Source organism: Morone saxatilis, unplaced genomic scaffold (genome assembly GCF_004916995.1).
Source record: "Morone saxatilis isolate NCDOM2014 unplaced genomic scaffold, NCSU_SB_2.0 Contig12, whole genome shotgun sequence".
In the NCBI taxonomy this organism is placed as follows: domain Eukaryota; kingdom Metazoa; phylum Chordata; class Actinopteri; family Moronidae; genus Morone; species Morone saxatilis.
The window spans coordinates 27,321,589-27,334,595 of record NW_023339674.1 but is presented as its reverse complement, the minus strand read 5'-3'; positions in this window follow the sequence as shown (position 1 = coordinate 27,334,595).

Genomic DNA, 13,007 nt, shown 5'->3' with positions numbered 1-13,007 from the left:
AATACAGCAAACAAGTCTCCGAGAGCATTTTGAGTTTATTACAGTTTACCTGAAGTGTAGTTCAAGCTTTCCCAATGATGGAAATCTGACTAACATTTGAAGAAGTTGTAGGCCATTTGAATTGTATGCACATCTCAAACCTTCTAGGAGGAGAACAGCCCTAGAAACATTGCAAGTTCTCACCTCAGGAAATTCTTACCCCCTCCTAGTCAACACATGGTGTCATCCTTGCATCTCATTAAAGATAAGCCCCTACCCCTGCCACCTCGCTGTCTTTATCCCTCTCTCTATGTTACCGTAAGATATAGCGTCTTGGATATCTAGCCCAGCTCCTCTGCGTGCGAGGCCGAGGAGATTCTTCCTCGTCTTTCATGCTTCGGCTAAGGTCAGCTGAAGATTTAGGGATGTTCTCCAGGCTAATACGTCCAATTTCATCGTCAGTGCACTCATCAGAATCAGAAGTGATCGTCGGAATACCCAGAAGGATCGGCGTCTCGCTAAAGACTGCCATAATTTGCGCTGTAACAGCCACGATTTAGCTCTTCTCGCAATTCATTTTTCCTGGTCCATCTTCATTCAATGACTGAAATCCCATGCAGCTTCCAGAAAGTAGCAGAACTTATGTGGGGGGGCTGCATTAAAGTGCCATGCCGGTTAGCTACTAACGTGCCCGAAGATGTGAATGGTCACAGGCTAGCCAGTATGGGAAATCACATGTAATCGCAGGGACCACGCCCACGAAGCGCCGCCTTTCCTGAAACTATACCCGATTTCAAACACAAAACAATGTATAGTTTTAAGGCAACCAATACTGGTTATCTGAAACCACGGAGTGGCTTCTTCATGATCTTCAACTTGCACATTCTGTAAAAAAAACAACAAACCCCTATTTTGTAAAAAACGATAGTTTCTTTTGTTTATGTGAATTCCTCCAGCCGACTTGCAGAATCCGTTTTGATTACCCTATTTGCTTCCATCTCTTGTAGGCCTTAGGTAGGCGCAAGTGTAAGGTACAGTAAAGGTTAATGGACCAATATGGGCAAGTGGTAAATACATCCAAACGGCAACATGACGTCGCAATTTTACGCCTCCACAGATGAGACAGGACAGACTAGTCCTGGCACAATTATCCAGAAGAGCTATCAAGTCAGGGTGTATAACATGTGTTGTTATAGTTCAATATAGTTGATGGATTAATGGATTTTAATTTTATTTTTATGGATTGAGTTAATTTTAATAGCATGTTTGGAGGTTAAAACAAAATTCTACAATTAAAAAACATAAAAAAAAAATTTTTAGACAATTAAAAAAACAAAACAAGTAAAAAAAAAAAAAATTAAAAATAAATAAAAAATTAAAAAAAAAATGTTGAAAATAGAATTGTGCAGACACCCTACTTGATTTAGTGGGTCCACAGCAACATGAGTATTGTAAGAAAACATTTGGTTTTCAGACATGTTTCACCAAACCAAGTCACATTAGATTATGATGATATGATATATTAATTTAAGAACTATGTATCAGCCATGGTGTTGGCAGTAAGAAGATAGAGGATAGTAATAACATTAAAGTAATTTTACCTTTCCACAGCTACTACTAGTGTCACTTAAAGTACTAATTACAGTTTCAGTTATAATTTACATTTTACCCCAACAAAAAAACTGGACAAACACAACGTGCATTCTTTTATTGAATATGTGGTGGGAAATGTTTGGATTCTCTCTTCAGACGTGAGGTCTTACTGGGGTCTTCCAGGAAAAATCGTTGCAAATATAAACTGTCTAAATAACAGAAGTTGGTTAAAAGTCTCACAGTTTAAGTCAGGTGTGCTGTTCATCTGGCCTGTAGCTTTTTATGGATTCATAGGCTGCAGATCCAACTGCTGACTCTCGATCCTTAGGCTGTGTTACACGGCGATTACCTGACCACAGAGGCGAATGTGAAGTCTGAAATTTGGGACCCACAATTACCCAATTTTTGCTGAGGTATCAGCAGAAAAATAAATAATAGTGATTAACTAATTACTTTGGGCAGGTTAATGGAGTAAGTACATTACTTTTGAACAAGAGTAAAGTAATCAATTAAATTTTTGAGTAACGTAGCCCAACACTGATTATCAGACAGTATCTAATATTTGAAAAAAAAACAACATGTGGGGTTGCAGTTTGAGTAACTTAACCAATCTGTAGAGCCTATAGTAAATTATGTTATTAATTCTTACAATTTTATTATTAGAACACCAGGTTTTTTGGCTGTCCTGCATCATGTTAACGATGAAAGGGATACAGTAGTGATTTGGTGTTGACACTTTGGTTTATATTTATCTTCCACACTAAAATTGGTTTGAATGCAGTCAAAGCCCCTGTGAAGAACATTAAGGTTGACTGTACTGTCAGTGCTCATACATCTATAGTGGAGGATTGGCCCTTTTTTTGCCTCGGTATCTGATTGTGGGGAGGCCGTCAACACAGTATCATCCTGTTCTGGACGGTTGTCTGAATGAAGCACTCCCCCTTAACTGTTACTAACGTCTATTGAGAGAAAATGTTTTCTCCTCCCAAACTGGCTTTGCAGCCTGGAACAGCCTCAGACATTTTAAGTACACTTTTATTACGATTCCTTGTGGTGGTTCACAGCATAATGAAAAGATCACAGCAGGACCAGCCTGCAGTCATAGAACATCTAGTTCACCAATCAAGCAGACTCCACTGTCTGTTTATGGTGCTGTGGTTGTTTCTGGTAACTGGCAACTGTAGAATTTGATTTGTGATGGTATTCTGCAGAGACCTTTATTTCCAGAGTTGTGCAAGTTCCCTGGAACAAACGCTAGGTCAAAGTTCCACTTCAACACAGGATACAGATGAAACTAATTGAAGCTTTTCATAGTGCACCAATTTAAGATTTAGTCCAAAAATCAAGAACCGGTACATGTTAGTTTCTTCTGTTTGTTTTTTAAAATGAGCTTACTTTAACAAAATGGTTGGTGAGTCTGTCTCGGGGTGGAAGGACATTGTGGGCTGTTGGCATTACTCTCCACTGTTATTGCTGACGACACCCAAATCTACATCCACCACCAAACCAGGACACTGCATCGCCCCCTACTGCCCACGGACTGGGCCTGAAACCAATCACAAAATCGATGTCCAAACAATAAGCTCCAAACTCAATGGCAATAAAAGTGAAGTTTTCTCCTCGGATCCAAATCATCACTCTTTCAAATCCCATCCCCTCAGTATTCTCATCGATGGCTGTCTGGTCCATTCAAGCCAAAGTTAAAAGTCTTGGGTCCATTCTTGAACAGTACTCTTCCTCACATCTCACATCAAAACATCTCACGTACATCCCTTTTTCCATCTCCGCAACATCTCCAGACTCGCCCTCCCTCACCCCAGCACTCCACTGAAGTCCTCATAAAATGCCTGGTCAGCTTCTCGCCTGGACTATTGTAACCCCCTTCCTCCTTTTAAAGTAGACTGTAATTAAACCCCTTCTTAAAAAGGCCCACTCCTGACCCTGACCAATCTCCATTAACTTATACATGTTCCCTTTAGGCAAATTATTAGGAATCACTCCATTAACTTTCACTGTTATGAGTGTATGCAGTAGTATATCTAATCCAATCAAGCCCGATTAAAAATTAATCCAATTTCTAATTAGCAAACATGTCTTAAGGACATGAAATCTGGATGAGCAGCCAATTTTCTGATGTTAAACTCAGATAAAAACGAAAATTTTGTACTTGCCCCAAAAATCTTAGAAACTCACTGTCTTAAGATATAGTTACTCAGATGGCATTACCTTGGCCTCTTTAGCAAACCCACTGTCAGGAATCTTGGAGTTATCTTCCTTGATCAGGATTTGTCATTTAATTCCCCATAAGCAGACTCTAGTACTGCCTTTTTCCAATTGGGTACATAATATTACAAATTAGAACCATATCCTGTCACAGACAGATGCAGAAAACTATCCAATGCAATTTGGCTTACTTCTAGGCTGGATTACTGCAACTTTTTATTATCAGGTTGCCCTAATAAGTCCATTAAACGCTCCAATTATTCAAAATAACGTGCAGCAAGTATGACAGGAACTAGGGAAAAGAAGATCACATCTCTTCCTGTTCTAGTCTCTCATTGTTCCCTTGTAAAATTAGAGAATAGAATTTAAATTCTCTCCTAAACCTATACAAGCTCTTTCATGGTCAGGACCCTTCTTATCTTGAAAGTAACGCTCATAAGTACCCTATTTACCCCTCTAGAACACTACTTCTCTGAATGCTGGGGCTACTTGTGGATTCCTTATAGTCTCTAAAGCAGAACAGGAGCCAGAGCCTTCAGTTACCAAGCTCCTTCCCATTTGTGGATACCAGCTCTCCAGTTGTGGGTTTCGGGGAGGCAAGACAAACTCTCCACATTTAGAGTAGGCTAAGACGTTCCTCTTTGATTTTTTTTTTTTTTTTTTTTAAAAAAAGCGTTACTAGTTTAGGGCTGGATCAGGTGAGTCCTGAACCACCTCGTTAGTTATGACTGCTATAGGCCTAGCCATATCGGGATTTCCAATGTGCCTGAGCTCTCTCCCTTCTCTCTGTCTGCAAACTCTTCATGTCCCCATTAATTCATCGTTACTACTTCACTTTTCCCCGGAGTCTTGTGCTTTCTCGTCTCACAGGTTCTTATCGATCCCTGGTGGAGCTCCTTGCCATGGTCCTGCTAGATTGCATTACAATACTGTTGTTGCTGTGCACCTGTCTTTCTGTCTGTGTGTCCTCTCATCTTTCTGGTGTCTCTCTCTCTCACTCCCAAACTGGTCGGAGACACGATGACCACCCCCAGAGCCGAAGGGATCTGTCCTAGTTTTCTTGCCTTTTTCAACAGGCAGTATTTTCCTTGCCCTTGTCGCCAAGTGCACTTCTCCATGGGTGGTAACTGGTGTGGTCATATGTATATTATAGTATATGAATATATATAGCAGTTTACAGCGGGCTCCTAATGGTGTCTGGATTGCCTAATGTGATACCTAAGGCTCCTTGAGTATCATAACTTGTCTGTTTAATTGAATTTGGCATCTGGTACTAAATTAATATACTATGAAGTGAGAGACTGCACCAAATGTATAACCATCGCACAGAATACTTCTAGATCTACAATGTGATGCGAGCACAACACATGGCTGTCACAACCAAACCTATACTCTCGGACATGTCGAGAGCCAGGTCTTATGCACAGAGAGACAAGAGGTGGGTCGGCCTACAACGTCCACTCGCGAGATCGAGGATGCGCGAGCTTACACCTACTCTTGGCCTCATTCACCCTCCTCTGCGTTCAATTCAATCCTACGTTTGGTTCGTGTATGTTAGCGCAATTCATAACGCAAGTTATCTCAGAGGGTGACCATCATGTGTATTTCAAATAGAGGAAGCTTTGAGTCGTGGTGGATTAAGGACTAGCGAAACATACGGCTCCCTGTATAAGTACAGTCAATTTAATCCACAATTTATTGAACGATCTTAAAGGACAAGAGAGACCATTTGAGTAGAAGTCAGTCCCATTGTCCACAGAGAGTCCTCAAACCTTGCAGGCCAGGGGGTGTTCAGCCCCTGTGTCAATGACAGATCTACTGCTCTTTTATAATCCTGGACAAGACTAACATCGCGAGCCACACATGGTCCTCAGACTCTTAGAGTGGTGATTGATCCGTGCCTTGGTTTCTTTGTGGACCCTAGTTGTTTTATTGGGGTAGAGAGAGAAGGAGCGACTAGGAAGAGGAAGTACCCTCTGATGCGAGAACATCGGTATGGGTTATCTGCAGGAGAATGCTCAGGGGAAGAATGGAAACGCAGTTCCACCTTAGACGATCAATGTGTCTTTGATGCTGATGCTCCCAAAACGAATAGACCAGGTGATTAAACCACTTAAAAACACTGATAACTTAAGATCAAACACAATGAAATAAAATAATTTATCTGTTTACTTAAACTGGATAAAAGACGATGGACGAGCTCACAGGGATAGATGAATGAACGAAATGACCACACTGTGCTTCTGGGTTTGAGAATGGACGCACGGAGGAGACCACGAGAGAGAGAGAGGAGAGGAGATGAGAAGAGAGGAGAGACAAGAGAGAGACACGAGAGGAGAGAGAGAACAAACAGATTACGCAGCAAACAACAGAAGCAACAAACTACATTGTTGAATTAAACAGTAATATATTGAGATATCAGTAGTGACGATCAATCAAACATCAAAAGACAAAATACCTATAGCGGTTTGACGTAACGGACGACAGAGGCTAGGCAACGGATTTATAGGGAGGATTTTAAGACAGCGAAATGTATGACAGCGACAAGTTCTAGTGTCTGGTTTTCTCGTGGCTGGTCACAGTCTATATTTTTGCAAGTATGTGAACCATTTAACACACTTTAACTGTAGCAGTATAACCCCCCACAAAAAATTATGTAATGATGTAATTAAATAACATCATGATGGTTTGGTCATAATTTGTCAAACTGGGGTAATGAGGAGTACTAGGGATTAGACCCAAAATGTAAAGACAGATAGAGGCAGAGCTGTGCAGTTAAAAATGCAAGGCAAGGGTCAAAACCAGATAAGCAGTCCAACAAAAAAACACGACAGGTCTAATGGCTACTTTAAATTATAGATTTAAACAAGACAAAAAATGAAATTCTGTTTAAAACAGGTCCCTATTAGATCAGAAATATGAAATTCTTACTGACTAATTAAAAGTCTACATGCCTGTTGCAAAATTCTAATAATAAACTAGACCTTCTCTTTGGTTTATCCATTCTTTAGATTGGGAACAATGAGGTTGTTATTAGCTGAATGAAAAAATAATGTTTGATTATTGTATTTATTATATACTATTTGATAGGGTCAGAGGTCACAGGGTGAAGAACAACTAAATGCATCCATGGGTGGAGGAATAACAGTAGTTAGTTGTGCCAAGAGATACTCAGATTCCATATAAAATTATGTTTGAAGACTGTTGACAGGCTTTGCTCTCTAGTAGAAACATGAAGAAACAAGCGATGTACCCTGTTGTATGGTATTCTTTGATAATTTGAGTATGCAGTATACCAGTGACAGTATATGCATCATATTGTTTCCACATGTCACAACTGGAATTCATCAGTCAACTCTTTTGTCTAGTCAAGAATTACAAATGCATGTAGCATTCAGATCTATAGTTTTTTTAATTACTATCTGATTATAGTCTGAGACTAAAGGAGAATAATCAATTATATTCTGAAGACAACTAAAAATACGCATGTTCCTAACTTATAAGGAGTAATTATCCTGTTGTTTCTTCTGTGAGCCTTCCAAAATATATTACATATTACACACTTTTCATTTGCAATCAGAGTGTAATCACTCAGGAATTTGGATCATATTCCCAATTTTGACTATCTATAATAAATTTCAGGTTTTTTATCATCAATAAAAATAGTACACAACTCCTTGAACCAAGAGGATGGACCTTGATCCATGTTTTTGGATACAATCACCTGATGAGTAGTTTTTAAAAGTGCCTGCCCTTTTCCAAAAAGTTTTTAACGACAGCTTCTCAGACGGTCCTGTGTAACAAACCATCTGGTGCAGTCAGTTAGAGATTTTCACAAACCAATTTCTGAATAAGCAAGAGAAAAAAAAAACATCTACCAGATTGAGTATTCTAAAATCTCACAGCGACTCTCTAGGCTCTAATGTTCCTCAGGTATACAAGTGAGCTTTAGCTCCACATGATTAATCACCAATGTGTGCTGTTCATGTTCACAAAGCTGCTGATTATAGAGACTAAACACACTTAAAGAATGAATAAAACGGCATGATCCTACCATTATGTTGAAGCATGCATGGCAGTACAGTGTACATGTTTTTCATTTAGTGAAGGTCAGGGTCTGCGAAGTGGGGGTCCCATTCTTCTGATGTGCGTGACACTGGTGGAGCTGAAATCCTGGCTGGATCTACAACACTGGGGCTTTGTGGCTTAAGTGGATGATCGTTGTGCAACAGGAGATGCAGTTGTGATTCCTATACAGCGTCAAAGAGGCTGCTCTGGAAAAGTAGAGTCTGTTTTTTTAAGAGCAGCTGTATGACAATGTGCATCACTACAGATAGGCATCTGGACCCTGTATACTCCCTGAGCTGTGTTGATAGTGGGCTTGCTCTTAATGGGCACATTTATCCGCCTGCTCCAGACAACCAACCCAATCTGTTTCAAACTAGGTGGGTGTTTTGACCGAGATACTGCAGGGGGTGTTGTGCTGGCTTGTCTGGAGTGATGGAGACTGATAGAGACAGTCACAGAGACTCTTTGAGCAAACTGTCAATATATCCTTACAGTAAAACATAAGATAAATAATCTGAGATTGTCCTTGTCACCAATATGTTATTATTTCATGTGTTCATGTGAATAAGTTCAGTTGGCTTCACATATAATTAATTAATTCACTGAGTCAGAAATGCACAAACTTAACCAAGCGCAAAGGAGAAACTACGGTGAAAGGCCCTATGTAGAATCAATGTTTGGTTAAACATGGCGGACTCCGTAGAGGAGAACCCGCTCCGTCTGTAGATAAAAACAGCTCATTCTAAGGTAACGAAAACACAATGATTCTCAAGTGATTAAACCCTTATAAAACCTACTTATAAACATTACATTCCATTTCTGTCAATAAATTCTCTTAAATGTTACACACTGGACATTTAAGAAACAAAAGGGGGATTAGTTATTATTAAATATTGCTGTGGCTGTGACTCAGAGGTAGAGCGTGTCGACCTCTAATCGGAAGGTTGGCGTTTCAATCTCCAGCTCCTGTTGCTGCATATCTGTGTCCTTGAGCAAGATACTGAACCCCAAATTACTGCTCCCGATGCTGTGCATCGGTGTATGATGCACTGTACACTGTGTGTGTATGAATGATTAGTTAGTCAATATTATTGTGTAAGTAAGTAATATTAGTGTTGTGGAGTGTGATAAGTGAGGAGACAAGAGACGGAGATGCGTCGAGTCAACTTTACTCTCCACTTCACATATAAACAAAATACTGTACAGCGAGTAAGGTGCCAACTGCAACGGCAGGGCGCCGCGGCGGCCCCGCCGCCGCCCCGGCCGCCCCGCCGCGGCGCCGCCGCCGCGCCGCCCCACAACCCGGAACTCGGCACACCTTATGACCTTCTCTCTTAAGGTACAGCTCTCCTGGTGAATGTCTCTCTTGTGTTCATTGTGGGTCACCACAGTGTATTCCTTTCTGATGAGCAGCTGGCCCTTGCATGGCAGCCAATGCCATCAGTGTATAAATGTGTTTGGATGGGTGAGTGTGGCATACAAATACTGTAAACCTGTTTGTGTTCAGTGCGTATAGTGCATGTACAGTCCATTTACCATTTAATGAAAATGTATTGAGCTGCAACTGAGGCTGAAAGAATCATCAAGGACCTAAACAACAATGTTTCACATGGCAAATTCAGGCTATTGTACATTTCCACAGCACTACTTTCATCAGTACAACAGAGCCATACTCATCGCTCTGCTGCTGTTAGCCCGTGATAAGTGAAAGGTAGCACAATTATTTTACCAAATAACAGTCAAAAAAACCTAAGCACTTTCTGCCGATGTTTCACATTACTGTAAAATCCTGTCAGGAAAAGATGCTAACTGAGCAATAGAAGGCTTTTGATGTTGCACTATTTGGCACTGACTGTGCCCAAATATATTAGAAACCCCACCTTGCCTAAAATCAGATTTAAAAAAGTTGTTTAAACCACACACAGAATGGAATTTCTACCTATCTATCTGGCTATAGCTAGGTAGCTAGCTTGGTGTAATGCTATTACCTACATGTAACAGGATTGGTTCAGTTGGCATGGTTGTTGAAAAAGTGAGCCCAGAGTTTGGTAGTGAAGAGTTAAAGAGGTTTGTGGTTAATATGTGTACAGAAGACACATCTGAAACCAACTCTGAATTTCGTAATACTGGAATTTGATTACATAACGATCAAAATACTTGGAGGAGGACTTGCAGAAGGAATCCAGTAGAAGATAATAAACATAATATAAGAGTGTGGTGATAGAAATATGGAGCTCATGAACATTTAGATTCTCAGTGATAAATTGTCTCCAGTTGGACATAGAGTAGTTACTTGGAATTATGAGAATAAAGTGCAGTCCCTAGTGGTGTGAGCAGGTGATTTTTGTGGTTTTGTGGCACTATAGGTCCAGAAACACTGTTACAAACACTGAAATAACTGTTAACAACAACTGTGGATAATACCACCCCTCGGAGAGATGGCCTTGGATATGGGATATTCAAGCACATGGGTGACTTGGCATTGGAGAAGACGTTGTTTCTGATATTACGGTATGGAAACAAGGGCTAATCCCGGCTGAGTGGAAGCATGCAGTGGTTGTTCCGATATTGAAACCTGGGAGTGCAACTGGCAGTCCTAAATACAGTACAGACAACACAGCAGTTATTTTTGAGATAATGGGGGAAATGGTTACTGACCAGCTTGTGCTTAGACTAGAGCAGAAAAAGCACGTTCCTCCATTTTTAAGAAGGGTTTAGAATGCGGTGACCAGACATCCTGGTTTGTCTGGGATTGTCCCAGTTTCAAGCTGGGTGTCCAGGGTCCCAACAAATATATTAAAATGTCCTGTTTTTTATTTTTTCAAATTCACTAACAAATTGTCACAATAATTAAAATAATAATTTTAATATTATACTTGTTTTCAGCACTTACATAGATGTTTATCATGCGCCCCACTCACTATCAACTAACCCAATATAAAAGCATAACAAATGCTCCATGTATCTGATTAAGACTGATTTGTCTGCATACATGTCAATCAATCATATGTCAGGCTGTTGCTAGTGACGTTTGCCTGCATCTCTTTTTGACACAAGCTGTCAGTATGCTAGCTAACAGTTAGCTGTCATCATGTTGAAGTGATAGCTGGTATTTTCAAAGGAGCTCTAGGATGCTTACGCTTTAGTTTGTAAAGTATCCAGCATCGAAACTGTTACGTTCTGCACACACTGGAAGAGTACACACAACCTGACTGGAGTGGGCTGTACGGTGCACATAGTGCACAACAGAATAAGGGCTGTGGTAAACGATTTGTTTAAAGTGGGACATGGCTTCGGTAGATGATGGAGCAATATAGAAGAGATGTTGGATGTTTGATGAAGCAGATGCAGAGTGCCTTGGATAAGGTGCAGGCTTGGGCTCATAAGTGGGGTTTTAGGTTGTTGGTAACAAAGACAGAGTATGTAATCTTCGGCAGAAAGAAGAAACTAGATAGTCAGGTATATAGAGAATCTAGTGAAAGAGTTAGGGTCTTTAAGTTTTTATGGCTGGAGGAAAAATTGACATATAGAGCACACGTGGGAAAAATGTGTGAGAAGGTCATAAATATTATAAGCAATGCTTGATTGGATGTTCCTGGAGGAATTAAATGCTGAGGATTTATAAGGCTATGGTAAGAGCAATCTTGACTAGGGCTGCTTGGCATATTTTGTGTGTTGTTCTGTGGCTAAATCTACAGTGGCTAAGTTGGATGTTGTTCAGGCCAGGGCTCTGCTGCTGTGCACTGGGGGATTCCGGGCTGGTGGTGGAGATGAAGGAGGTTACACTGAGGATGCAAAGTGCAAAATTAGCACAAAATTATTGGATAGTTAACAGGATTTGGATCAGCTCTTCCATCAATCTCTCTGCTAGCTATATAAATTCCACAAGAAAATGTCACAGTTGATGCTGTGACACTTGATCACTTTGGGAGTGTGTTTCCTTGTTTTTTTTTCTCCTGTGGTCGTGTGTGGGTGGTGTGTTTGCCTGGCAGTGAGCTGACACCTTGTGGAGTTGCACACCTTTGCTGGCAATCCCTCATCAAGTTGCCTGCCTTATATATAGTGGGTTTTCCTGAGGACTCGTCGCAGATTATTCCCTTAACCCATGGTTGAGTTACTTCAGGAATTTATCTCTAGAGTTTTGATTAGTTTTAGAGTGGAGTTTCTCTGTCAAGGACCAGAACTAAAAGCTTTGTGTTTTTCTCTCTTTTCAATATTTCCTGCACCCGGAGTGGTTTTGTGCTGCCCTGGAGGATCTTTTGGAGCGCTGGTTGCCACTGGTTCAGACCTGCTGCCCCTGCTTTCTCACCTTGCCCTTCAAGCACAGTTCCACTTCTACTTCAAGTTCTTTGTGAAAAAAACCTTGACCTCAACCTGCCTAGAGTCGATCTGAAATTCCCCGGTCCTCAGTCAAGCTGCAGTATTAGACTACTTGGTGTGATTGATTACAATGAAGCAGAGGTGCAGACAGCAGTTTGTGTCCCTCAGTTATCACCAGTGACAATTGAAGTTTTTGCAGTCTTAACATAAGCATACAAATATGTATAAGCAATACCACAGTCTAAAAATACTCTATTGCAAGTAAATCCTGTAATGAAGATGTTACTTAAGTAAAAGTACAGAACAGTGTGTAAATTACATTTTATTGTTGTAAATGGTAAAAGGTGGAGCTCAAATTAACTATTTCATACATAGTTGGATAACGTAATCCACAGTAATACATTGGAAGTAACATGTTTTATTTCCTCTTCATGTTCTTTTAGAAAAGCAAAGACATGTTTGACATGTTCTCTTGTACATTTTTATGACCATGGTTTGTCATCAGAGCTATAAAAAACCTTTAAATGCTAAGACACAGAACATTCCAGAGGGTAATGGTAATGGTAATGGTGAATTGACCTGTACTTGTATAGCGCCTTTCTAGTCCTCTAGAACTTCCGACCACTCAAAGCACTTTTATCCTACGTGTCACATTCACCCTTTCACACACATTACATTCAATTCAATTCAGTTCAATTCAATTCAGTTCAGATACTGAACCCCGAATTTAATTGAATGTGTGTGAAAGGGTGAATGTGACACGTAGTGTAAAAGTGAACTGTAGGTCCCAAAATTTGTTCTGACATTTTTAAATCATGCACATA